This window comes from Microcaecilia unicolor, chromosome 3, assembly GCF_901765095.1.
Source record: "Microcaecilia unicolor chromosome 3, aMicUni1.1, whole genome shotgun sequence".
NCBI lineage: Eukaryota > Metazoa > Chordata > Amphibia > Gymnophiona > Siphonopidae > Microcaecilia > Microcaecilia unicolor.
The window spans coordinates 181,320,086-181,347,941 of record NC_044033.1 but is presented as its reverse complement, the minus strand read 5'-3'; the positions used below and the strand labels follow the sequence as shown (position 1 = coordinate 181,347,941).

At 44.9% G+C, this 27,856-nt stretch overlaps 1 pseudogene; it reads right to left on the bottom strand.

The window, feature by feature from the left end:
• Nucleotides 1–786: 786 nt before the first annotated feature.
• Nucleotides 787–27,856, bottom strand: LOC115465873 (annotated as a pseudogene).

Below are 27,856 nucleotides of genomic sequence, written 5' to 3'. Positions count from 1 at the left end.
AGTAATGAGTTTATCTTGTTGGGCAGACTGGATGGACCGTACATGTTTTTACCTGCTGTCATCTACTATGTTACTATGATAGGGTAGGGGTAGAAACACAGAGGGATGATGCCAGACAGGTGTGTGTGTTGGGGGGGGGGGGGGGGAATAGGGACACAAAGGAACTGAGGTGGGATGGGGACACAGAAGAGTGATAGAATACAGACACAGAGAAGAAGAATACTTAACATGGTGGGAGGATAGGAGCAGGGACACAGGAAATACTAAACAGAGTGATAGAGACACAGAGGGAAGATGGATAGTGGACATAGAGAGAAGAAATGTCAAATGGACAAAGAGGCCCTGGCAAGGGAGTTAAGAGAAGGCAGAGGAAAGCGGAAGCCATAGATTGGGACCAACATGATGAGGAAAATTAAATGACTAGACAACATAAATAGAAAAAATAATTTTATTTTCTATTTATTGATTGGAATATGTCAGTTTTTGGAATATGCATCTGCCAGAACTAGCTTTAGACATGGCTGGGGCCCAGCATGGCAGTGGTAAATCTCCTAACATATACACACAAACCAGGACTTGTAGCCACCAACTCAGAGAAAGTGCTTGAAACAGTTCACACCAGTATAATATAATGGAAATTTTTGTGTATGTAGAGTACCCTCAGATATTTACCACTATTACTGCAGTCAATAATGCTGCTACAAAGTGGCATAGCACTTCTTTCATCGGGTAACTCTAACAAATTTTTTGGGAGGAGCAACATATGCTCATTTTTTCATGCTTCCAAATCACCTCAGTGCTATAAAATCGCTTATCACTTTTCAAAATATATATACTAGGTGAAAACTGTGCACTTATCTTGACAAATTCTTGCCTCGCTGACAGAACTATCTTGTCACGCTGAAACATTCATCAATTGGTGAATCTCCAGCATTGGGATGGTCCACCCTTGGCGTCTCTGGAATTAGGGGAGAAGGCTTTCAAGGGAGAACAATAACAATGTATTGCAATAAATCCATGCAACATGTGTGCGATAGCTGAAAAGATCTCTGTTGCAGAAGAGAATCAAAGGGCAAGGAGCACAGCAGCATAATCAGCACGGGCCAAACGCAGCACTCTTTGATGTCCTAAAGACAGCACGACTCCTCCCACTTCCTCCACCCGCACACTGCACAGTTGTTACACTCTGTTGAGGCTGGGTAGTGAGGGAGTCAACAGGAAGTCCGCCAGCACTGTTGGCAGGTAGGAGACGGGGATGTAGAACAATTGGCATCCAAGCCGGCAGCGTAGCGGGTGCGGGGATACCACGCTATCAGAGCGTGCTCCATGCAGTCCGTCACCAGCGACAGGTTTGGATTGGTTCCAGACACTAAGTGCTGTGTGACTTTGCAATCTGTGTGAACAGAAATACAAAATAAGAGGAAAAGAAACAAACTGAACATTATAAGTCCTTGGGGGAGCCAGCTAGCATAGCAGATTTTAAAAGTCTGTAAGTGATTCGTACACAGCGTTATGAGGACCTTAATGCAACAGTAGACAATCTGAGCACTGTTCATTAGGAGTTATTTTATCTATTTAATTTACTTATTTAACATTTGTAGATCACTTTCCTAATACCCTAGGATCACTTAAAGTGATGCACAAATTAAAAAAAACAAAAAATGCAATACATAAACAACCACTAAAAGAGACATCAGATCCTCATCTCCTCCTGCTTTAGGTAGGAAAAGCCAAGTTTTAATCTTTCAGCAAAACGTCCTGTCACACTGCGATTGGAAGACGGTTCCTCAAACACAGAGCTGCCACAGAAAAAATAATTTTGTAAAAACATCCCAATCTAACCAATCTATATGAGAGTACACCTAACTGCAGACCTGGAGTAGATCGCAGTAGGGTTTTCTCATAAATGACAAAGGAACTGAATTAGCACTTGGTTTTAACTGGTAGCCAATGGAAAGTTTTCAAGAAGGGAGTAGCCTGCATCCACTCAGAAGCGGAGCCAGGTTGACGACGTGGGGGGAGCGAGAGCAGACTTCCGCTTGCGCACATTTTCAATGCAAACATTGAGAACAAAATAGGCGCCAGAGCTGGCAGAACTCCATTTGGGGGAGCGGCCGCTCCCTGGCACCCCCCCTGGCTACGCCACTGCATCCACTACAGTGCTGTGATCTGAACAATCCTGCAATTGATGAAGCAGCTTTTCAGTAAGTCCATTACAATAATCCTTACCACAGATGAACAACCATCTTAAACAAGGCCTCATCTAGCAAGCTGGAGGCGTGTCCTAATGGTTAGAACACTGGTCTTGACATCTAGAGGTGGTCTGTTCAACTCCCACTGCTGCTCCTTGTGATCATGCACAAGTCACTTATCCTCCATTTCTTCAGGTACAAACTTAGATTGTGAGCCCTCTTGAGACAGGAAATTACCTACTGTACCTGAATGTAACTTACCTTGAGCTACTCCTGAAAAAGGTGCGAGCAAAATCCTAATTAAAAAAAATGTATGGAGATGCTGTGCCATGTTAAGCACATGAGATATCTGGGATTCCAAGGTCAGAAAACCGCACACGTACAATCCTAAATCTTTCACTGATTGAGTCAAGGGGAAAATGTCCCAATCTAGACCACCAGGGAAATAAAGAAAACAAGATGCAGGGGGAATTTTTTTTTTTAATTCGGGTGGGGGGGGGGGGGGGGGGGCTGGAGGTGAGAGGTAGGAAGCACTGGATCTAAATTCAGAGGATTATATCTTCCTACAGGAACAAGTATCTGTTTTTGAGCCTTATGCAACAAGTTATTTTTCAAGAGCCACTTTGAGACAGCTTCCAGTCCCTGATTAAGTTTCAGCATAGTTTTCCCTTGTCTACCAAGGGCCAGATGCACAAAGCTTACCGTGCTATTAATGTTTGCGTTAGACTGGTTCTACCAAGTCTAAAGCAAATGTTTACGTAGCTAGTAATGCACAAAGGGGTTTTCCGTGGCTCTAACGTGTGCCGTTAGCAGCCACCGAGAATCTCATGCAAATATATTACAATGAGCTCATTAGTATTCTAATAAGCTCATTCATAGTCTAATGTGTATTCCAGGGGATGCACAGCTCCAGAGCAGCCCTAATTTAATGAGCTCTGGAGCTGTCAGAGAGGAGAGAAGCACAAGCAGAAAGCTATAAAAGCTGCCTGCTTATGCTTCCTACCTCTCACCTCCAAGCCCCCCCCCCCGCCCCTGAATTTAAAAAAAAATCCTGGTGGTCCAATGGACCACAACACCTCCCTGCATCTTGTTTTTTTTATTTCCATGGTGGTCAAGTGGACCCTGACCCCCAAATCTTTTTTTAAACTTTCCATGGTAGTCCAGTGGACCATGACCCCCCCCCCCATGACCCCGGAACCTTTTAAAAATTTTCCCTGGTGGTCCAGTGGACCAAACCCCTTCCCCTGTGCAGGCACACACCCCTCCCTCCCGCACCAGACCCATACTCCTGCCCCTTCCTGTACCTTTACAACAAGGTGGAGGCAGGAAGACAGGAGCAGCAGCTCCTCCCTCTGCCTCGGGCCTGCCCGTTACAAAATGGCGGTGCCAAGGCCCTGCCCAGTGCATTCTGGGATGTACTGGGCAGGGCTAAACACCATATAAGGGAAAATACCATTGCTCCTGCCCTCCTGCCTCCACCTTGTTGTAAAGGTATAGGAAGGGGAAGGGTGGGGGTCGGGTATGGGAGGGTGTGTGTGTGCACGTGCAGGGTAAGGGGTTCTGTCCAGTGGACCACCATTGAAATTTAAAAAAAAGGTTTGTGGGGGTCACAAAGAGGTTGTGGTCCACTGGAAAAAAAGATTGGGGTGGTCAGAGTCCACTGGACCACAAGGGTAAATTAAAAAAAAAGTGTGGGGTCGGAGGGGGGGGGGGGGGGGGTCCAGTGCATAAGAGCTGTCAAATGGATTTGACGGTAGTATCAAATCCATTTGACAGCTTGAACTCACAAACAGCGAGGATGCACAAAGGGGGATCCGTGCAGCTCATTTGCATGGGATCCCCTTTGTACATCGCTGGCTGTTAGTGATTCACTCAATTTTAGCCCAGGACAGAAAAAACAAGCTGAAAACCATCAGCATAATTGAATAAAGAAAACCGCAGCTGTCTCAAGAGCTTTCCTGAATGATACAACCCCCCCAAAAAAACACAACAACAACAGGGATAAACAGAACCCCTGGGGAACTGTACAGGGTAACTTCAAACCCTGGATTATCACCATACTAAATCTATCTATTAAAAGAACCTTAGTCATTGCAGAACCTTCCCTCATAATCGGGCACCTGATATCATCTCACCAACAAACTCAACTCTACTGAATTAAGGGCTCAATATAAATCCAGGTAAATTATTACCTCGGCAGGTTACAGGTAGCTGTTATTACAGTCCTCAGAAGTAGCAGCTTACTGTATAAAATTATTCTAAACACTAGGATGTATGATTTCCTGTCCAGCATCTGACATTTTATCCAGCACAAAGATTTTCCTCTTATACAGTTCTAAAGCATGCCTCTGCTCAAAATGTATCACTTTTCCGAAATGGGAACGGAAATGGTGGTATGAAAAGGGTCCATTTTGTTTGATGTTTCTGGTTTGCCAGCAGGAATCACTACAGAGCCAACCTGGAGGCAAGGGGTTTTAATTTTTTTCATCTTGAGAACATTCATCCCAGTTGCAGAAGACAATGTGGATAGATACTGTCACCTCAGCTCCGCTGGTCATTCTTGCCTCTTATTTTCCTTCTTCCAGGAGCATTGTTTTCCAGTCAATATTCAGCCAGTAGAGGTCAATGTTTTTTAAGAGCTAACTGTTGCCTGTAAAATTAGCCACTGATAGTCAATGCCAGACCATGTGCTGTGACTGAATATCAGCCAGGACTCACATAAGAGGAACACCATATTCCACTCCCCTTGATCCCAATCCTGATCCACCTCTATGACCCCCCTCCTGGACTCCCCAAAAGCATGTCTCTTCCCAGAGCTCTCCCCAAAATACACAGCCTTCTCACAGAACCTCCCAAAAAGCATGACCTCCTCCTGGACCCTCTTAAAGAACATGGCCTCCTCCTGGACCCTGTCAAAGAACATGGCCTCCTCCTGGACCCTGTCAAAGAACATGGCCTCTCCTGGACCCTCTTAAAGAACATTGTCTCCTCCTGGATCCTCTCAAAGAACAAGGCCTTCTCTGGTCCCCTCCAAAGAATATCACCTCCTCCAGAAGCACCCTACCCTGTAGGTTTTCCTGGGCCTACCTTCTCCTTCCTTGGTGGTCTAGTGGTCTTTTCTGAAGAAGTGATCCCAAGTCACTCCAGCCCATTCCAGCTTCAGACTCAATATGGCTGCTACAAACTCTAGTGTCAGTTTCACAGTACTTCAGTAGTACTGCGAAAATGCTGCTAAAGGTTAGAGCAGCTATTTTGAGTCCGGTACCAGTAAGGGCAGGAGTGACTATAAACAAAGGTCCTCAACTTCTCAACATTTTTATAACATTTTCTCTACTGCATCTAGAACTATAAAGCTTAACTTCCAGTCTCTCCAATCTGTTCTACATGGTATTGCGTTTTGTAGTGAGTACCACCGCCACAGGGACACATACTTCAAGCATGGTGCCGCATTTCAGGAAGAACCGTGGGACCCACCTAGTCTACTGTAATTCCTACTACAATTTCACCAGAAAATGACCCAGTTGATCTCTTGTGTCCTTTCAGTCCTAAGGAGCCTTTCATGCCTTTTAGTATGTTACTGTTCTTGTCTCCTCAGCTTCCACGGAGACACCATTCCACACAGCTACCACCTCTTCTGTGAAAGCATGTTAAGAGCATAATATGTGCCATGCTGGGCTAGAAAAAATCTCCATCAAACCAGAATCCTGTCTTTGACAGAGGCCAATATGCATCAATAGAAAGTTCCCAACAGATCCATACCTGTTTTCTCATGCCCAGCAATAAGCAGTGACTTTCCTCAAGCCTGTCTGGTTAATTTGTAGTGTTATTTGAATATTTTTACTGCTGTAATTGTCTATTGCTTATGTTTGATTTATTCTTACTTTACACCACCTTGAGTGAATTCTTTCAAAAAGGCGGTAAATAAATCCTAATAAATAAATACATAAATAATTGTTTATAGAGTTATTTTTTCCAGGAAAGTGCTCAAACCCCGTTTAGTCTAACTATGTTACTGTAGATGCCTTGACCACATCCTCCAGCAACAAATTCCGCAGCTTGACTGTGCATTGAGCGACAAATGCTCTCTCCAATTCATTTCATTTATATACAGTTTTCTAATTGCCAAAGTGGTCTACAGCAATCCAATGTGCTTTAAATGTGCTACCTATTTTCCTGCTGCTTCCTCTATTCTTGTGTTCAGACGGTTAATTTTTAAGTGACAATTCATAATACTTGACACAATTTATTATGAATTGAACTGCTACATGTTATACCTTTGTGGAATATTAATGAATATTACTTAAATATAAAAAGGCAAATGACGGTTCCTTCAAAATGAATTAAGGTGCTGCTGGCCTGTGCTATTTTGGATTAGACTCTTCACGCAGCCAATAAAGGGTCTAGCACAGGGCTGAATACAATTTGGTTTTCTCAGGTCAAAGATTAATTTTGAAGTAGCTGATATATGTAAAAAGTTACCAACCCCATCACCACCACCACCCCCACCTTTGGCTGGTGTGCTGAACATATGACAGAATAGATTCGGAGGCAGCAGAGCTGACTGGTGTGATACTACTGGCTCTATGTTACTCCAGTGCATGGTTGAAAGAGCGATATTCATGCAACTACTTGCAATAACCCCGGACGCAGGTCTTTGACTGAAATGCCATTGACTTGATAGTGTGGGCGTCAGATGATGTATCCTCCAGATTGCTATCATGAAGTGCATGGGGCACAGTTTAAGTGGCCGCTTCTTTTGTTATTTTATTTATTTTTTTGATTTATAAAATGTAGATAAGCAAATTGATTTAAAAGAAGGGGACACTTTGGCAAATGATTGATGCTATGGTGTATACTTTGATCTGAAATAGCTGTGCGCTATAAGATAGCTTTTTTCTTTATCAACATCTGACGCTACTGTGTATTTTATCTTTTTAGATCAAGAGCTCGTGAAAGTTTTTTTAGGATCTGCCAATTGTTCGCTTTCCTCCCCTACACTTTTTGATGAATTAAAAGAGTTAGCAGGTGTCTCACATGCATCAAAGAACTTCTGTCCATAGGTGTCCTTGATTCTCTGCAGGGAGGTGGCTCCAGATCTGCTGCAGACATTCCTCAATGGGATGGAACTCTGTAATGTGTGTCCTGAAGAAGGCCGGGTTCCACTATGCTGACCTTCACTCCAGAACTACCAGGGTCACGTCTAGAAGAGAACCAGGGACATAACACAGCATCATGGCCCTGCCATGTCCTGTAGGGGACTGCAGTGTGCCTACATTTGTTTGTGGGCGGGGAGGAGAGATTATTTTGTTTTCACCTTTTCCATATTGACTTTTTCAGTAGTAAATAAAGATAACCCCTAGTTTCATTGACCCTTGTTAACTGTATCCAGAGATGTATGATGCACATGATATTATTGTGCCAGGGGACTTTAATCTTAGGAGCCATTAACTACATGTGAATTTTTATTAAAATTTCACAACAGCACTTGGCAGTTCTGAGGATCAATCCATGGCTTTCTAGGCTGAAGAGAGGGCCCATGAGATCTGAAAAGCTTAAATACTACATTAGCTTACCAAGTTTGCAGAGACAAAAAAAGAGGACCCCCCCCCAAAAAAAATGTTGCTACCTTTGGTAATGAAATATTTAATCATAGCAAATATCTAAATGGCTTTTAGTTAATGAACACACATCAAATAATGACTAACTAACAGTACAGCAGTAGACAATAATCTACTTTTCAAAAACTTCCAGATTTAAGTTTGAGTCTGAACCCAAAAGTACTTATCAGGAAAGTAACAGCTTTGCTTAAAAGTTGTAACAGGGAAACAGAAGGAGATCAGCAATACCCTTCTCTGTCTTTAAAACCCCTATGTGTTCAGACTCACTAATAGGCCAGGGATGGTTTCTCTCATTATGAGGGCAGGTGTGTTGGTCATAGGCACATAAAAGAAAAAGAGAATATTTTCCCTAAAAATGAAAAACCCTGGAGGGCATATCTGATGAAGGACATGTCTTCTTAAAAGAGGATATATGGTAACCCTATACTACATCATCTTTGGATACTTTTGATGTTGGTTCTGTAAAAAGTATCACAACCTACAAAGAATCCTGAGCTTGACTGGAAGACTTCATAACCACAGGACTGGTTACTCCCATGGCTGAGCGGACAATGTGGGACTAAATAGGAAAGAAGACTACCATCAACGGATGAAGACATGTTGTTGGTGGCATTCTGCATACCTGAGGCCATCTGAAAATGCTTCCACGCCATATTTGGACATATTATAGGCTCCTCCAATATATGAAACTCTGCCCATAATACTGGCAACGTTGACGATCCTTCCCTTGGCTCTCCTCAGCAAGGGGAGCAAGCTGACAGTCACCTCAACGAGCCCCATCAGGTTGACATCCATAACCTTCTGTAAGTCAGCCTTACTCAGCCACTCAAAGGGGGCTAGTGGGAGTAAAATTCCAGCATTGTTCACCAGGCCCCAGAGCCCTGCGAAAAAAAAGGTGATAAGTACAATCTCCTATTCACATATACCCAACTAGTCCTGTTCCTTAGCAAAATATCATCTCCTTCCCCTGCTTATCAGTCTGGTTTGTTTTACATGCTTTCGGTACAATCACTTTGGTCTAATCGTTCTAGTTTACACTTTATTATTTATTTAATATTCTGATGTAATTATGCTAGTTCATAATTTGTTATATATAGTTTATGTTTTACTATTTATTGTTAATCCCTTTGGTGTGATTTGATGAAATGCTGTATATCAAATTTTAAATAAACTAAGCTAATTAAACTCCAATTCTAGAGGACCAGGCAGAGCCAGTTCTGGTTTTACCCCAATGCAGTGGCTGCTGTATAGAAGTAAAAGGATCCTTTCAGGAACTCACTAGCCCAATATGCTCCTGGATTCAGGACCATACAAATTTAATGTAGAGAGTGTTGCCAACCCACCAGTATTTGGCCAGTCAAGCCTGTTGTAGGTAGGGGAGGCCGGTAGTCAGCAGCATAGAAAACTCACCAATGAAGGTGCTGGTTTTCTGAGGAGGCAGTAATATTTAGCCTCTTCATTCTTTACCTGCCGGCTGACTGGACCATTGCACTATTGTGGCTACTTCAAAATGTATCTGCCCACCCAAGACCTACAGCAGTGGCTGAAAAGAAACTCGGGGCCTTGATGCCTCTGTTAGTGAGTTGAAGTCTCTGTTGGTCCTGCTCCCACAGCAACAGGAAGTCTGCATCAGAGGAGGAAGGCCAGCAGAGGCTTCAGTGCACTAACAGATGAACTGGGGCTTTTCTGTCTTTGCTACTGGTGCTGCTAAAGGTCTCAGGTGGGTTAGTGTATGGTGATGTGTCCATGACAGTGCAGTGGTCTGGTTGGCTGGCACCTAGGGAAGGGAGAACAGTGCTCCTGGAATGCAAAGGAAACGTTGGGATCTTGGAGGGGTGGAATAGAGACACAGAAGAGGGCAATGGGGAGACAGAGGAGAGACATTGGAAATTGAAGAGGAATATGGAGGCAGATTGTAGATGCTGAAAATGGGAGGAAAGTAGGGAAACAGAGGAGAGATGCTGGATATGGGGGGGGGGGACTAGGGAGACAGAGGGCAAATACTAGAGGCATGGGGAGAAACTAAACTGAGGGAGGAACTAGGGAGACAGAGAAGAGATGCTGTATACAATGGGAGACATAGGTGCTGACTCCATGGGTGCTGTGGGTGCTCGAGCACCCCCAATATTTCACCCACCGGAAGTTCATTCCCTACCCTCCCTCCTCCCTTCGAGTTCCAGGCCCCCTCCCTCCGAACTTTAAAAGTCATCATCTTACCTCGTCAGGGTTATGGCGGCAGCAGCGGTAAAAAGCGTGCAGGCTCGGCGTTTAGTTTAGTTTTCCCTTCTCTCTCTCTCAGCTCTGGTCCCACCCTCATTTCCTGTTTCCGCAAGGGCAGGACCAGAGCTGAGAGAGAGAAGGGAAAACTGAACTAAGCGCCGAGCCTGCACGCTTTTTACCGCTGCTGCCGGCTGCCGCCGTAGCCCCAACAAGGTAAGGTGATGACTTTTAAAATTCGGAGGGAGGGGGCCTGGAACTCAAAGGGAGGGAGGGAGGAAGGGAAGGAGGGGGGACCCTGGAACTGGGAGGGAGGGAGGGAAGGGGGGACCCTGGAACTTGGAGAGAGGGAACCCTGGAACTTGGAGGGAGGGGGACCCTGGAAATCAGAGGGAAGGGGACCCTGGAACTGGGAGGGGGACCCTGGAACTCGGAGGGAGGGAGGGGGAGAGGGAGGGGGACCCTGGAACTCGGAGGGAGGGAGGTGGAGGGGAGAGAGGGAGGGGGATGAGTGGGAGGGGGAGGGGGGGATGAAGGGGAGGGGGAGGGGGGATGAAGGGGAGGGGGAGAGGGATGGGGGAGAAGGAGGGGGGAATGCACCACTTATAAAAAAAGAATTTCAGCACCCCCAATCATTTTGAAAAGTTGGCTCCTATGATGGGAGATACTGGACATGAGGGACATAGGGAAAGATGCTGAAAATTGAGGGGGGGGGGGATAAGGAGATAGGGGAGATATGATGGACATGAGGAGGGAATATGGAGATTGGGGAGAGATGGTGGACACTGGGAGGAAACAGGGAGATGGTAAAAGATAGGGAGATGAAGAGAGATGCTGCACAGTGGTGAGGGAATAGGAAGATGTGGAGAGATGCTGGACACTGGAAGAGTTGAAAAGGAAGATGAGGAGAATGCTGAACCCTAGGGGAGTGGGAATAAGGAGATGGGGAGAGATTCTGGACACTGATGAGGGGAGATGTTGGACACAGGAGACTAGAGAGACAGGAGATGTCTGACATAAGATGGAGTACAGAGACAGAGTGGGGATGCTGGATATGGAGGGAGAAAGAGAAATGCTGGATGGAGTAGGATATGCTGGTCATGGGAAAATAGGGAGATAGAGAGGGAATGCTGGACATAGATCGGTCAATATTCAAGGTGAGTTAACTAGCCGGGAACAACCGCTGACCGATTAACTCATGTCTCGGCAGATAACGTGTCACTCTCAGCAGTATTTAATTGATTTTCGCCACTGAAAATGACTGGTTAGTACATTAAAAAAAAGCTGGTGATGTTGGAGGCATTCTGGGGGTGTGACCTCTTAAGTTTTGATATTGAGAACTTAACTGGTCAGGCTTGGCGGGCAAATAGAGCTGCATAAAAAGCAGGCCTGTCTTTGCCCACTACTAAGTCATGGCTGGTTAAATTTGAATATTGACTTAACCAGCCATGTGCTAGCCGGCATTGAAAAATCTAGATATTCAATGCTGGTCCCGGAAACATCCCGGCAATGAATATTAAAGTTGACTTTCGGTGGCTGGTGGTGGCTGAATATCAGGGGAGAGGGAATAAGAAAATTCTGGATGGGGGAGATACTGGATGGGAAGGAGGGGAAGAGAAAAATGAGAGTTAATGAAAGAATGGGGAATAAGGCCAGGAAAGGACAGCAAGATGGAGAATGGAAGGGTTGAGGTGAGAGAAAGAGATAGAAATTGGACATAAGTACATAAGTACATAAGTACATAAGTACATAAGTAATGCCATGCTGGGAAAAGACCAAGGGTCCATCGAGCCCAGCATCCTGTCCACGACAGCGGCCAATCCAGGCCAAGGGCACCTGGCAAGCTTCCCAAACGTACAAACATTCTATTCATGTTATTCCTGGAATTTTGGATTTTTCCAAGTCCGTTTAGTAGCGGTTTATGGACTTGTCCTTTAGGAATCCGTCCAACCCCTTTTTAAACTCTGCTAAGCTAACCGCCTTCACCACTTTCTCCGGCAACGAATTCCAGAGTTTAATTACACGTTGGGTGAAGAAAAATTTTCTCCAATTTGTTTTAAATTTACTATACTGTAGTTTAATCGCATGCCCCCTAGTCCTAGTATTTTTGGAAAGCGTGAACAGACGCTTCACATCCACCTGTTCCACTCCACTCATTATTTTATATACCTCTATCATGTCTCCCCTCAGCCGTCTCTTCTCCAAGCTGTATAGCCCTAGCCTCCTTAGTCTTTCTTCATAGGGAAGTCGTCCCATCCCCGCTATCATTTTAGTCGCCCTTCGCTGCACCTTTTCCAATTCTACTATATCTTTCTTGAGATGCGGCGACCAGAATTGAACACAATACTCAAGGTGCGGTCGCACCATGGAGCGATACAACGGCATTATAACATCCTCACACCTATTTTCCATACCTTTCCTAATAATACCCAACATTCTATTCGCTTTCTTAGCCGCAGCAGCACACTGAGCAGAAGGTTTCAGTGTGTTATCGACGACGACACCCAGATCCCTTTCTTGGTCCGTAACTCCTAACGTGGAACCTTGCATGACGTAGCTATAATTCGGGTTCTTTTTTCCCACATGCATCACCTTGCACTTGCTCACATTAAACATCATCTGCCATTTAGCCGCCCAGTCTCCCAGTCTCGTAAGGTCCTCTTGTAATTTTTCACAATCCTGTCGCGATTTAACGACTTTGAATAACTTTGTGTCATCGGCAAATTTAATTACCTCGCTAGTTACTCCCATCTCTAAATCATTTATAAATATATTAAAAAGCAGCGGTCCTAGGACTCTAAACTGCACTATTAAAGAAGCCTCCAATGGCTTCCAGATCCGAGGGTAAGCATCCGATGTGCACAGCCAGAAAAAGTAGGATGTCTTTTAGTTTTAAACATTTTTTTATTGATGCTGCAACACAATGAACGTTTTCATACAATCTCTGCACAGATCAAACATCAGATCCCAATGTGATTGTGCAATAATTGCTAACTAACAGGCATCAATTTTTGGTGGGGAGATTAAAAAAAAAAAGAGGGAAATTAAGGAGTGGTTGGTAAGACGGAGTGAAATCTGGACAAGCAAGCAGAAGAGTAGATGGAAAAAAGCTGGAAGAAAGAGACGGTGTTACAGATGGATGTACTAGGGTAAGAAAGGGAACAAGAAAAAAGAGGGATAAACAGAAAAAAGAGCTACAGCAAAGGTCAAGTCCAGGAAATAAAAACAGCACAGTAGCAGCCAATGGCTGTACTACTACTACTACTACTTAGCATTTCTATAGCGCTGCCAGGGTTACGGGCTGTAGATAAAAGCAATATTTATTTAGAAAGTAACCTTTGTACAGTGGTGTGGATTATAATGTCCAATTGTTCAGATGTTAAAAAAATATGCTTGACATATTTCAGCGCATGTATTGCCTGCATGAGGGGCAAATTAACAATACTCCTTTGTCACGGATCACACCTTGATATAAGGCTGCCTACAGAAAGCTCCCTGAGCCCAATCCAGCTGATATTTAAAACTGGCCAATTAAATAGCCTTAAGCCGGCTAAGCGCTAATATTTAGCGTGAGATAGCTGGCTACCTTGACTGAATTTTACCGCTTAGCAGATAGCCTGGTCACCAGCTATGTCAGGCAACATAGCTGGTTAGTGCCAGTATTCATTGGCTGACCAGCTAAGTTTGCGGCCAGATAGACCTGCATAAATATCAGGTCTATCTTTGGCTGCTATAACCAGCTATGTTTTTAGCCAACAAAACCCCCCAGAAATTCAATGCCGGTTGCTGGATACGGCCCCGGCATTTAATTTCTGGGTTTGCCGCCTACCGCGAGAATTAGCTAGGCTCCCTTCTGCAGTCTCAATTGTGTACTTAACAGAATCAACAAGTGTTGATTTAGGGACCCCCTTTTACTAAAGTGCACTGAAATATGGGCAAAATAAGTTGTAACACAGGACTGTACTGTGCGGTAAGCTCAGATTTAACACAGCCCTTTTTAAGGCTTTTTTTTTTTTTTTTTTGCAGGTCATGCGCTAATGCTGCCATTACCACATGAGACCTGAAATAAATAATGCAGGTGCACTTACTATACTGCCTGTCATTTAGGAAGCCCTATGTGCTCGCAATTAAATCTGTGTTGTTCGGTTAGCGCATGATAATCAGAAAACATGCTAGCTGGATAGCACAGGAATGCCACTCTTCACATGCCCCTTCTACAGAAATATTTTATTGAAAACAGTTAGTGCACACTTAGCATGCAAAAATAGGCAAAATACTTTAATACATTTTGCGGTAGCCTGTTTTCCCCTGCTAATGGTGCATTAAGGGCTTAGTGGCCTTTAGTAAAAAGGCCTTTTAATTTGGTGATTCTCTGAGCTCTCTGTAGGCAGCCTCTGGAAAATAGATGGCTTAAATCAAAGTGTGATCTGTCCCATAGGAGCATTGTTATTTTGCCCCAATGCAGGCATTACACATCCCAAAACCTGCTGGGCGTATTTCTTGAAAGTACATGCACATCTAAAGCAACAGAAAAAAACAGCACCAAGGGCCTTCAGAGCTGGGATAGCAAGTGAATCTTTTCTGAGAGACTCGACACGGGCCGTGTTTCGGCATCCACACCTGCGGCCATGTTGAGTCATATTGATGAATTGCCATGAAAGCTTTCCAGCCACTCTCATCGCCTCCTCCTCTTTCGTTCTTTGCCTATTGACTTTGTGTGGAGCATGGACACTCGTTTGCTTGCCTGTTTTGCCTAAATTGAAGTACCTGCCAAGTTATGGAATTACCCCCTTTGCATGCAGCTACCATGAAATTTCCTTATTGATTTTGTACCTCTGCCTCCCCACCCAACTGGTGGTCCTACTCATTACAGTGACAGTATCAGAGATACCAAGGGTGGCCACCCGAAAGAATGAGACTGAAGGTCATAGTGTGAGATTTAAGTGCTGTATAGCATTACAAATGAAAGAAGCAACGTCAAATTGCTTTGTTTTCTTTGGTGCCCCTGAAAAGGCTATAGACAGAGTGAAGGCAGTACAGGCAACTAACCAGGGCCGCCGAGAGACTGGGCCGGGCCCGAGACAAGGCTGCCCCCGGGCCCCCGCCCTCTGAGCCCCGCCCCCACTGTCACCCCCCAGGTTGTCTCCACCCCCCCCTGAGGGGGGCCCGGCGCCACAGTCCCACCCGCCCTTCCATCCGAACCCCTGCCAGCAGAAGTGCTGTCTTCTGACTCCGGCATGTGCGGCCCACACAGACGCGCTCCTCTCAGCTGATCTTCGCTGTACTCTGCAGGGCTTCTGTGCACCTGACGTCCTGCACGTGCAGGACGTCAGACGCACAGAAGCCCTGCAGAGTACAGCGAAGATCACTGAGAGGAGCACATCTGTGTGGACCGCGCACGCCGGAGTCAGAACAGAAGATAGCACTTCTGCTGGCGGGGTTCGGGTGGAAGGGGCCTGGTGGCATTGGCGGGTGGGACTGCAGTGCTGGGCCCCCCTTGGAGGCCCGGGCCCTGGGAATTTTGTCCCCCCTGTCCCCCCCCTCGGTGGCCCTGCAACTAACCAGCTACCTGGATAAATTCTCCAGGCTGAATATTTCCTCTGTTCAGTGTCTAAAGGACTGTGCATCAATTTTGCAGCATGTGTACTTGTAGGTACGGGGAAAAGGGATGGGGCAAGGGAAGCAAAGTATTCGAAAAAAGTGCTCAGATTTCTTCCTACTGGTAATTAGATTGTAAGCTCTGTCGAGCAGAGACTGTCTGTTCAAGTGTACAGTGCTGCGTACGTCTAGTAGCGCTATAGAAATGATAAGTAGTAGTAAGGACCCTTGGCTTTTCTCTTCACACCTCTCATAAAATCAGTGCTGAGAACCAGTGAGACGAGAGTGTAAGAGAGAGAGAGAACTTCCGAATGAGTGTGGCACACGCTATTAATGAGTGAGACCTAGCATTCTTGGGCGAGGGTCATGCTCCAGGGCTCCTTCTGGAATCCTACAATCATGGGTACCAAATCCAGCTACTTGATGTCATCCTTAAGCAACACAGAAATAAAAACAAAAGGAGGCAGATCAATGAAATTTAGCTGGTTCCTTTGACACTGGTGTATTGGATTGCTCAGCTCCACTGTATGCGCTTTACCATTGTTGGTTGAGTTATTATAATTGACTCCTGAGGCAGGTGCATTGTGCGCCGAAACGCAGACTGCTTTTCATAAACCACTGGTTTGGAAGTTCATTGGTCTACCCCCTTCTTTTGTTTTTATTTCTGGGTTATGGCCGTTGTTTGGGGGTTTCTTCTCCTTTTTTCTTGAGTTTCTCTTACTCTTAAGCAATGTTCCCATTCACAACTTCCTCCCCTTGGAGTGAAAAGTCTGATATGAGGATGAAACCAGGATGTTCCAAATAGCAGTGCATGGTGCTTACTAACAGAGCCATTGGCTGACCTGGAAGGGCGACTTTTATTAATAACTTAAATATTGCAACAAGCTACTGGCATCTGATGGGGAGTTGTCATGTGATCTAAGTGAACTCTGGCAGGCATCTGTTCTAGATTTGCTTCACTTGAAGTCCTGCTTTTCTTGGAGAAACTACAACATTAAAAAATTAGGTGATTTTGGCAGACAAGTAAAATATAAACCCTTCCTCCCAACACACAAAAGGAACATTTCACCGTTACCTTGGTCACCTACTTGTTGTTTAACCCAGGCAGTGGCTGCAGCGACACTCTCACTGTCAGCGACATCCAGGATTATTGTTTGTAGTCTCTGGGATGTGGCTTGCTTCAGCTGCTCCGCCCCTCGCTGTGTCAGACAACCCGCCAGCACCCGCAGACCCCGTCCATCCAGTTGACGGGCCAGCTGGTTTCCAAAGCCTGAGTCACAGCCAGTGATAAGCACATATTTATCTGTGAGGTTCTCGAGCAATTGTCTGTCCTGGTACCAGCGGTACAGAATGTAGAGCCCCACAAAGGCCAACAGCCACAACCACATTGGGACGTTCTGCCTTTCCTTGTTGTACAAGAAACAAATTCATTATAAATGAGTGCAAGATCCTAATGTAACACATTGTTATTCTACTGTAAAACTTAGGCTCCCTTTTATCAAGCTGCTCTAGCAGCCTGCTGGCGGTGCAGTAATACTGAGAAAGCCTATTCATTTTGTATGTGCTCTGGTAGCATTACTTCCTTCTTTCTTCTATTACTAAATCTCTACACCTTACTAATAACTGTATCTGATAGCCTGGAATGACAATGTATTAACAAAATTATGTAAGCCACATTGAACCTGCAAATAGGTGGGAAAATGTGGGATACAAATGCAACAAATAAAATAAATAAATAAATAAAAGGGGGCCTTAATTTTGTTGGTATAGTTTAGAAGTGTGTTACTGTGACTTGTGAAAATAAGGATCAAAAAATAATTTGTAAGTGAGACCTTTTTTTGGGATTAAATTTCAAAAGAGAAGCAGATCTTGTGAAGAACTGTCATTATTAATACTTAAAACATATATAAAACCAATTGGTTTTATCCAATTTGGCATCATTTTTTTCTTATTTATTTGTTGCATTTATATCCCATATTTTCCCACCCATTTGCAGGCTCAATGTGGCTTACAATATTCCATTATGATATTTATTATATTTATTGGTTGATTTATGTATTTATCTATTTATATATGTGTTTTTTTTTTTACTTATCATATGATTAAGTTTTGGGTATATAAGTTTTTAAGTTGTCTTGGAGTTTGAATGTGATTTTTATATTTGCAACCCACCTACTGTATCTGAATGCTTCTATGTTTGATTTTCCAGTAATTTTGTCCCAGTGCACCGGATGTTGGCGAAACATGGCCACGTTGGGCAACTGTACTTGAATTCTTTATGTATTAATAAAGATGGCTCTTCACAAAACCTGTTTCTCTTTTGTCGCTTCCATGTTGGATCGAGTGAACCATTTGCCTTGCTGCTTGGACCAAATTACTACAACTGTGATGACCTTTCAAGTGTTATCCTCTCTTCATGAGGTTAATCAGCTTGTTTACTCACCCTTATTTGTACATATCTAAGTGGACTAATATGGCAACCACAGTTTTCTTTCTATGAGGGGCAGCCTAATGGTTAGTGCAGTGGCATGAGAACTTGGAGAACTGGGTTTGATTCCCATTGCAGCTCCCTGTGATTCTGGGCAAGTCATTTAACCCTCCATTGCCCCAATACAAAATGAGTACCTGTATATTTATTTGCCACCTTTTTGAAGGAATTCACTCAAGGCGGTGCAGAGTAAGAACAGATCAAATATGAGCAATAGACAATTACAGTAGCAAAAATATTCAAATAACAATACAAAGTATGGCATAGTATACTACTTAAAATGTCAACACAATACATAATAGAACATTTTAATTGACAGTGAAGGGTATAAGCAAAGATGGAACATATAGACAGGTAAGAGAGTAAGAAGAGTTAGAAAGTAAGTTGACTAATTTAAAGAAAGGTGCACATGAGGTCAGAGAGATGGTTAAATATTGTCTCAGCTAGGGTAGGAGTGGATAAACATATTATTACTAATTTAGATTTGCTCACACCTTTTTCAGTAGCAGCTCAAGGTGAATTACATTCAGGTATACTGGATATTTCTCTGTCATAGGAGGACTCACAATTTAAGTTTGTACCTGAAGCTATGGAAGGTTAAATGACTTGCTTAAGATCCCAAGGAGCAGTAGTGGGATTTGAACTGACCATCTCAGAATTGCAAGACCAGTGCTCTAACCATTAGACCGCTCCTCCACTTTGACTGTAACCACAAAAAGGCAGTATATCAAATCCCATCCTCTTTCCCTTTAATGGCATGCTTTACTTGTGATTTTCCTAAGCTAATCTTAATTCTGCTGTTTTTAGTGTGGAAAAATCAGCAGTAAAACCAGCATGATGAAGGGTGGGGTGGGAGGAATTCTACAACTTTGCACCATTTTATATACATTGTAAATGGCTCCTAATATTAAAAAAAACAAAACAGGCTAAATTTTGATGTGTTTTTTAAAGATGGCCTTGTAGTGCTGTATCTTTGCTGCAGCTGAGGGCTGGAATAAAGGTTTCAGCATGGCAGCAAAGGGTCAAGTGAGGCAAAGTGCAGTATCTCACCTCAGGAGACCCCTTTTGGGACAGAAAGGGATTTTGAATTTAGCTTATGCCTTTCCAGTGGTAGCTCTATATGAGTTACATTCAGATACAGTAGGTATTTCCCTGTCCCTAAGGGTTTACAATCTAACCCCCTGTTTAATAAGCCAGGCTAGCGGCTTAGTAAACAGGAGGGTAAGTTTGTGCCTGAAGCACAGGAGGGTTAAGTGACTTGCCCAAGACCACAAGGAGTGGCAGTGGACTTTGAACCCTGGCTTCCCTGGTTCTCAGCCCATTAGACTACTCCAGCAGAATCATTGCTGACTCAGGCATCCTCATCCCTCACAGAGAGATCTCTGGTGGTTAAATGGCCCTGGGTACCTCCACCTCTCACAAAGGTATGTATCTCTTTTGGTTCAGTGAACCACAAATCCCACTTTGAGTTTGGAGGCAAGAACAATGCCCACTTGCTCCAGCCTCTGGTGCCATCTTGAAAAATGGCAGCTCCTGACCCCTAGTAATAGAATGCACCGATAAGGGTCAGCCAACCAAATAAGCAAAACACTCCCTTATTTCATAGTGCTGCAGCATCAGAGGCTTTCTGTCAAGTGTCTACCTTTGCTGGGTGCCCAGGCCAGAGGTGCACTGGATTAGACAGCCTCAAGGGGAAGTTTTTTTTCCCCAGTCACTATATAAGCCAATCCACCTTCAGTACTGAATACAGTCTGTGTGAGTGCCAAATCTCTGGTAAAATCAAAAGGGGATTGTCTCACACTTTGAATGGAAAGAAAATTACATTCCACCCTATGCAGAAATGGCAGCATCTTACTGTGACAGTGTGCAGTTTTTTTTTCTGTAGTGCACATTTTTTTAAGGCAATGGGGGTGGAGCATGGAAAGGGTATGTGCCTTATAGAATACTGTAATTTATGTGCATCCTTGCCACCAGTGGCGTAGCTACGTGGGGCCTGGGCCCCCGTAGATTTGGCCCTGGATCCCCCTGCCGACGACCCGCTCGACCCCCTCCTGCCGCCAACCCGCCGTCGCCTGCCTTTGCTGGCGGGGGACCCCAACCCCCGCCAGTTGAGGTCCTCTTCTTCTCGCAAAAGGCTTCTTTCTGTTTCTGACGTCCTGCACATACGTCAGGATGTCAGAAACAGAAGGAAGCCTTTTGCGAGACAAAGAGGACCTCGGCTGGTGGGGGTTGGGGTCCCCCGCCAGCAAAGGTAGGTGACGGTGGGTTGGCAGCGGGAGGGGGGTCGAGAGGGTCGTCAGCGGAAGGGGGCAAAGTCGGCAATAGCGGGGAGGGGGTTGGCGGCAGGGGGGGCAAAGTTGGCAATGGTGGGGGGGGGGGGGGGGGGTTGGCAGCGCCGGGGGGGGGGCTAAAATGTGCCCCTCACCTCGGGCTCTGGACCCCCCTCTTGCCTAAGTCTGGCTACGCCCCTGCTTGCCACATATAAGTGCCCACAGTTATACCAGGCCTATGGCTGGTGTAACTACAGTCGCCTAGATTTTAGGCACCTCAGTACCGGGTTGCGCTACTTTTCTATGATGGAATCCAGACACCCAGATGCTGTTATACAGTAGGCTCAGTGGCGTAGCAAGGGCGGGGCGGTGGGGGCAGTCCGCCCCGGGTGTCAGCGGGTGGGGGGTGCTCCGCTCCCGCTGCTCCCACCCTACCTTCTTTAAAAAAAAATCAGTAAAGCGGCGTGGCAGGCAGCGCGGCTTCGCGTCTGCTCTGCTCGTAAAACAAGTAGATCTCCTCGTCGGGCCTTCGCTCACTGGGTCCCGCCCTCGAGGAAATAGGAAGTTACCTCAGAGGAGGGCGGGACCCAGTGAGCGAAGGCCCGACGAGGAGATCTACTTGTTTTACGAGCAGGGCAGACGCGAAGCCGCGCTGCCTGCCACGTCGCTTTACTGATTTTTTTTTTAAAGAAAGTAGGGTGGGAGCAGTGGGAGCGGAGCACCCCCCCCACCCGCTATCTTCTCGACGGAGCTGGTAGTCGGGTCGGGTCAGGGGGGCCCAGATGACAGAAGGGGATGGGGTGGGGAGCCCAGATGACAGAAGGGGATGGGGTGGGGTGCCCAGATGACAGAAGGGGATGGGGTGGGGAGCCAAGATGACAGAAGGGGATGGGGAGAGGAGCCCAGATGGCAGAAGGGGATGGGGAGCCCAGATGGCAGAAGGGGATGGGGTGCCCAGATGGGAGAAGGGGATGGGGAGGGGAGCCCAGATGGGGTCTGGGGCTGAAAAGGGAGGCCCTAATGCAAGGCATGTGGATGAAGGGAGCTGGAACTGGGGGCTGAAAAGGAGGGTAGGTGGGATAAGGGGGCTAGTACTGGGACTGGGGGCTGAAAAGGGGCAAGAGCTGAAACTGTGGGGATTGGGGGCTGAAAAGGAGACAGGGAGAAGTGGCTGGGGCTGAAGCTCAGGACTAGTGAGAGAAAAGGGCTGGGTTTGAAACTGGGGGCTGAAAAGGGGACAGGGAGAAGTGGCTGGGGGCCGAAGTTCGAGACTGGTGGGAGAAAAGGGCTGGGGCTGAAACTGGGGACTGGTGGGATAGTGGGGCTGGAACTGGGGGCTGAAAAAAAGGGGCAGAGAGAGGGGACAGATCCTGGATGGAAGGGGGAGTGAGAGGGAGGACAGACCCTAGATGAATGGGAGAGGGAGGGCAAATGGTGGATTGAGCGTGCAGAGAGAAAGGGCAGACAGTGGATGGAAGCGATAGAAAGGGCAGACAGTGAATGGAAGGGGGAGAGAGAGAGGGCAGACGGGGCAGATGGTGAATGGAAGGGGCAGAGATAGAGGGCAGATGTAGATGGAAGAGGCAGGGAGAGAGGGCAGACATTGGATGGAGGGGACAGTAGAGAGGGCAGACACTGGATGGCAGAGAGAGAACAAAGACAGATGCTGGATGGAAGGAAGGAAGACAGTGAAAAGAAGATGAGGAAAGCAGAAACCAGAGACAACAAACTGTAAATAAAATATTTACTTTTATTTTTTTTGCTTTTAGGATATAGTAGTATTGTAGCTGTGTTAATAAATGTTTATAATAGACATGTAAACAAGGTAATCTTTTATTGGACTAATTTTAATACATTTTGACTAACTTTCAGAGAACAAAACCCCCTTCCTCAGGTCAGGATAGGATACTGTAACAGCACTATACTGTATTGACCTGAGGATGGATGTTTTGGCCTCTGAAGCTAAATGTATTAGTCCAATAAAATGGGTATTATTTTATTTTCTATATTTGTTTTATTTCTATTTGTTAATTTGTAAAGTGGTGATTGGTTCTTGTTAGTTTTTTTCAAATTTACATCTGCTTGTCTTATATTTTGCACAGTACTAGGGGGACATTTTTCTGTTTATGTGGTGTTGCATTGTATGCAGAGTCTGGCATCTTGGGGTTTCAGTTTAATTTTGTCTAAACAGAAAGTTTATTATTACTTATTCTATAGTGGATTAGGGTGTATCTGTGTTTGTGAAAAAGTCATGGCTTTCAGTTGGCATTGACTGTGCAGGATTGACGATCTGTACTGTTCTGTCTGGTTTCGTTTTACAATAGGTGAATTGATGTTCTAGTGCTCACTGTAGTATTTAAGATGCTTTCCTTTTCCTTGTGTGATTCGTAGAAATGACTGCTTATGGTATGGTAGAATTGCTCTATAGGTCCTGGAGTGTTTGTATTCTCGGCATGCCTAGTACTAGATTTTGGAGGGGGGTGTTAAAAAATGACCATCCCCGGGTGTCAACTACCTAGCTACGCCATTGAATAGGCTCTCAACCATGTGGCATCAGAGTGCTTAAAAGGAGGCACCTAGGTATGATTACCCCTAATAGAGTAAACACTTGGGAAAAAGCCACTATTTTCTGGGATAGTAGCACTAAATGTTTTGCACTTTTTGGGGATCTTGCCATTTGTGACCTGGATTGGCCACTGTGGAAACAGGATGCTGGGCTTGATGGACCTTTGGTCTGTCCCAGTATGGCAATACTTTTGTACTTACGGGCATACCTTTATTTTGAACAAAATCTCTTTCTTCAGGTCACTGCAATGTGCCGAAGGATACCAATACCAGAATATATGAGTGCATCATAAAGCATGCCAATGATAGCCTGAAGGGAAAGGTAGGGATGCTGGGGGTGGGAAACAGGTAGAGATGGATGATCAGAAGGTGACAAAGCTCGACAAGCTCAAAAACTACTGACCAGTCTCTAACATTCCTTTCCTGGCAAAACTTAAAGAACAGACAGTCTGCAGTCAACTCAATGAGTGGCTAATTGAAAGTAATTGGCTAGACCCATGTCAATCTGGCTTCAGACCAGGGGGTATGGAACAGAGACAGTTCTTGTGTCCCTTCTTGATGATTTGCACAGAAACCATGGCAGGGGATCTGCCTTGATTGTAGTGTTGCTCAATTTCTTGGCAGCCTTCAACACCGTGGATCATAATATCATGCTCACAAGACTGGCAGAAACAGGTGTCAGAGGCACAGTACTTACTTGGTTCAAATCCTATCTGTCAGATAGACAACAATCAGTTCTGTTCAGCAACAGCACATCATCACCTTGGACACTGGACTGTGCGATGCCACAGGGATCCATACTGTCTCCCATTTTAATTAATATCTACCTCAAGCCTCTTGCTGAGCTGCTTCAGTCAGTGGACACAAAATTCTACATCTTTGCTGATGATATGCAATTACTCATATCCACTGAACGAGATACCCACTCACAGCTCTGAGTAAATTGACTGACTGCCTAACCGCAACTCAGGAATGGGCAAACAACAACAAACTTTGCCTGAACCCAAATAAAATAGAGATTCTTTGGGTACCAACCACAAGTGGACAAATATCTGACTTCAAAATATCTTTTGGAAAGAATGAACTCCCCCTAAAATCACAGGTCAAGAATCCTGGGATACTGCTAAACTCATCACTCACTCTGATCCCACAAATTCAAACAACCTTCAAAAATTGTCTCTACCATCTATGGCAGCTATGAAACCTCTTTCCATATATTGAAAAGACGAGTCTGACCACAGTGGTCCATGCCATGATAACATCACAACTAGACTACTGTAATGCCCTGTACTAAGACAAACCAAAAAAGTTTGTATCAGCTCCAACTAATTCAGAATGCGGCTGCACGACTGATATCGCACCCTTTCTGCAAAAGCTACACTGACTACCAGTACCTTACAGGACTAAATTTAAAATTCTCTGTTTGATGTTCAAGGTCTTCAGACAAAATGGGCCAGAGTCCTTGAAGAATAAGTTAGCCCTTTATATACCTTTAAGACCTCTAAAGTCCTCTCAAGGATCATCACTATCTGTACCTTCGTCAAAAGAAATTGTACGATGTGATACCCGTCAGCGAGTCTTCTCAGGGGTAGCCTCCACACTCTGAAATTTACTCTCAGAGGGGCTACGTATAACTCAAGACTACCTCTACTTCAGGAAGCAGGTGAAAGCCTGGCTCTTCTCCCAAGCCTTTAATACATAGGGTGACTGACTATACACTTATTCTGCACCTGGACTAACTTGCTACACACACTGTAACTTTGACTAGTTCCTTATATCTTATTTAACTATACAACGAACTTGCCTTGACTAACTAACCATCAAATTATCCAACTGACTCTGTATCACACATCTTGTTCCCATCATATATCTGCTCTTGGTCCCTCAGCTATATGGTAAGCTGTATTGTAGAAATTCTTTAGCATCATATCTATGTTAGTTGAATGTTCTAATGCTTATTAGGTGTATCATCATTAGTATTATGCTAACATTGTATTGTATCTCTGGTGTTTGAATTCCAGTACTGTTAAATGTGTATATTTTTGATACTGTGTGCATGGCAGCAAGCTAAAGCCAGGGTTCAAATCCCACCTCTCCCACTGATACTTCTTCTGACCTTGAGCAAGTCACTCCATCCTTGGTTGCCTCAGGTACAAAACTAGATAAGCTCTCTGAGATAGGGAAATACCTACTGTTTCTGAGCTGCTGCTGAAGAGGAATGAACTAAATGTTTTTATTATTTTAGGTAATCCAATAACTGAGTCCTATTTGATTTCCTGGTTTGGTAGAAGGATATTCACTTACAAAGTTTAAACATAGTGTGAGCAGAATCACTTAGCCTGCTCAGCTTTTTCAGGAGGTGAAGTTTAAACATCCAGGCTGAATGCAAACATATGACAAAAATGAAAAATTTCATAGAAACAATGAAGGCAGATAAAGACCATATGGCCTATCCAGTCTAACCATCTATGCATCTACTCTCTCTTATCACTTCCTTAGAGATCCAAAGTACTTGTCCCATAGGCGCCAACTCCATGGGTGCCGTGGGTGCTCGAGCACCCCCAATATTTCACCTGCCGGAACTCGGAACCGGAAGTTCCCTTCGCCAGCCCGACCTGCCCAGTGCCCACCCTCTTCTTCTTCAACAGTCCATTGCTGGTCCGCCCTCGCCTTCCTGTGTGCCGCCCAGAATTTTAAAAGTCATCTTACCTCAGGGGCCCGGCGGCAGCAGTGAAAGGCGAGCAGGCTCAGCGCTTTAGCCTTCTCTTCTCTATCAGCTCTGGTCCTGCCCTTATGGAAACAGGAAATGAGGGTGAGACCAGAGCTGAGAGAGAAGGGAAAGCTGAAGCACCGAGCCTGCTCACCTTTCATTGCTGCCGCCGGGACCCCGAGGTAAGATGACTTTAAAAATTCTGGGCGGCATGCAGGAAGGTGAGGGCGGACTGGCGGAGGACTGTTGTGGGAGAAGAGGTAGGGCTGCGGTTGGGACTGGCACTCAGAGGGGGGGCCAGGAACTCAGAGGGAGGGAGGGGACCTGGAACAGGGGAGGGGGCCTAGAAACTCGGAGGGAGGGGGGCCTGGAACTCGGAGGGAGGGAGGGGCCTAGAACTTGGAGGGAGGGGCCTGGAAAGAGGAGAGGGGGGCCTGGAACTCGGAGGAGAGGGAGGGGGAGGGGAGAGGGGGAGGGGAGAGGGAGGAGAGGATGGGGAGGGGGGAGAGGGAATGCACCAGCTGTAAAAAAAAAAAAAATTTCAGCACCCCCAATCATTTTGAAAAGTTGGCTCCTATGACTTGTCACAAGCTCTCTTGAATTCAGATACAGTTTTCATCTTCACCACTTTCACCAGGAGGCCGTACCACAAATTCACCCTTTCCGTGGAGTATTTCCTTAGGTTACTTCTGACTCTATCCCCTTTTACCTTCACCATATGCTCCCTCGTTTCAGAGTTTCCTTTCATTTTAAAGAACCTCACCTCATGTGCATTATATCTTGTAGATATTTAATTATCTTTATCAAATCTCCCTTCTCCCGCCTTTCTTCCAAAGTATACATAATGAGATCTTTAAGTCTGTCACCACACACTTTATGATGAAGACCACTGACCATTTTAGTAGCCGCCCTCTAGACAGACTCCATTCTGTTTATATCTCTTTGAAGGTGTGGTCTCCAGAATTGTACACAATATCCTAAAAGAGGTCTCACCAGAGTCTTATAAAGGGGCATCATCACCTCCTTTTTCCTATTGGCTGTTCGTCTCCATACACACCCAATCATCTTTCTAGTTTTCTCCATCGCCTTTTCTACCTGTTTGGACACCTTAAGACCATCACATACAATCACATAGGCTTTCTTTACATTGTGCATAAATTTGCAAAATGAGATTATGAGACATGGGAAGACATGCATGACAGACGTGTGTATATCTGAAAGAGAAAGAGGTTGATGTTTTGTGCAGGTTTTAAAACGTTTATGTATCAAAGGCAAGTGGTGTTGGTGTTTGTTTTTAAGGCTAGGTGTTTTGGTGTGTATGTGTGCAAAACTGAGGCTTTTGTGTGTACTTGTTTGACAGACAACTTGAATTTGCATGTGACAGAAAAACTTTCATTGGTTGTGTTTATATGAAAAAATGCAGGGTGTGTCTGAGAAATACAGTAGGTATATCCTTGCAGATTTCGTTATGTATTTTCCCTCAGCATATTGCATATGTAGCTTTCAAAGGTATGTGTATATATTAAGCAGGGGCATGAAAAGAATTTGGTGGGGACATAAGTCGTTTCACAGTACTTGCTGTAAAGCACACCTAACACAACTTAATTTTAACTTGATTTGTAACTGTTTTCATGTCCAGTCAAGTTCTGTCACAAGTGACAAGACACAAGGATTTTTGCACCTGTTTTAAGGGAATAACAATTGGTCTGTCTGCTTATTTCAAAGTTAAATTAGTCTAAGTAGTTGACAGCACCCAAAAATAAGCATATTTCTGTTTTGTTTATTTTTACTTAACTTTTAATCTATAAAATAGATTTGGGGCATTAAAACACTGAAAGGAGCAGATTCTATTGGAAACAGCATCAGCAGAATGGACAAAGGCTAGTGAACATTTCTAAAGTCATGCATGGAAATGTCAAACACTGTTTACACATCCCTTAAAATATTCCAGGACTTTAACCTAGGACCCATTATTAAACCCTTCCAGATTTCAATATTAGCAGGGTGGGGTGGGGGAGTGAAAGCCACCCTTCAGCCATTGTTAGAAAGTACCTGTAGTTACAGAAAGCACACTCCAAGATAAAGTTTGTTCCTCTAAATGAGAATAAAAACAGTACCGTCAGCTCCTCAGTCTGCAGAACACGAGGGTCCAAACTGTTCTTGCTGAGGTTCGTAGTCTGTGTGACAGCTTCACTAAA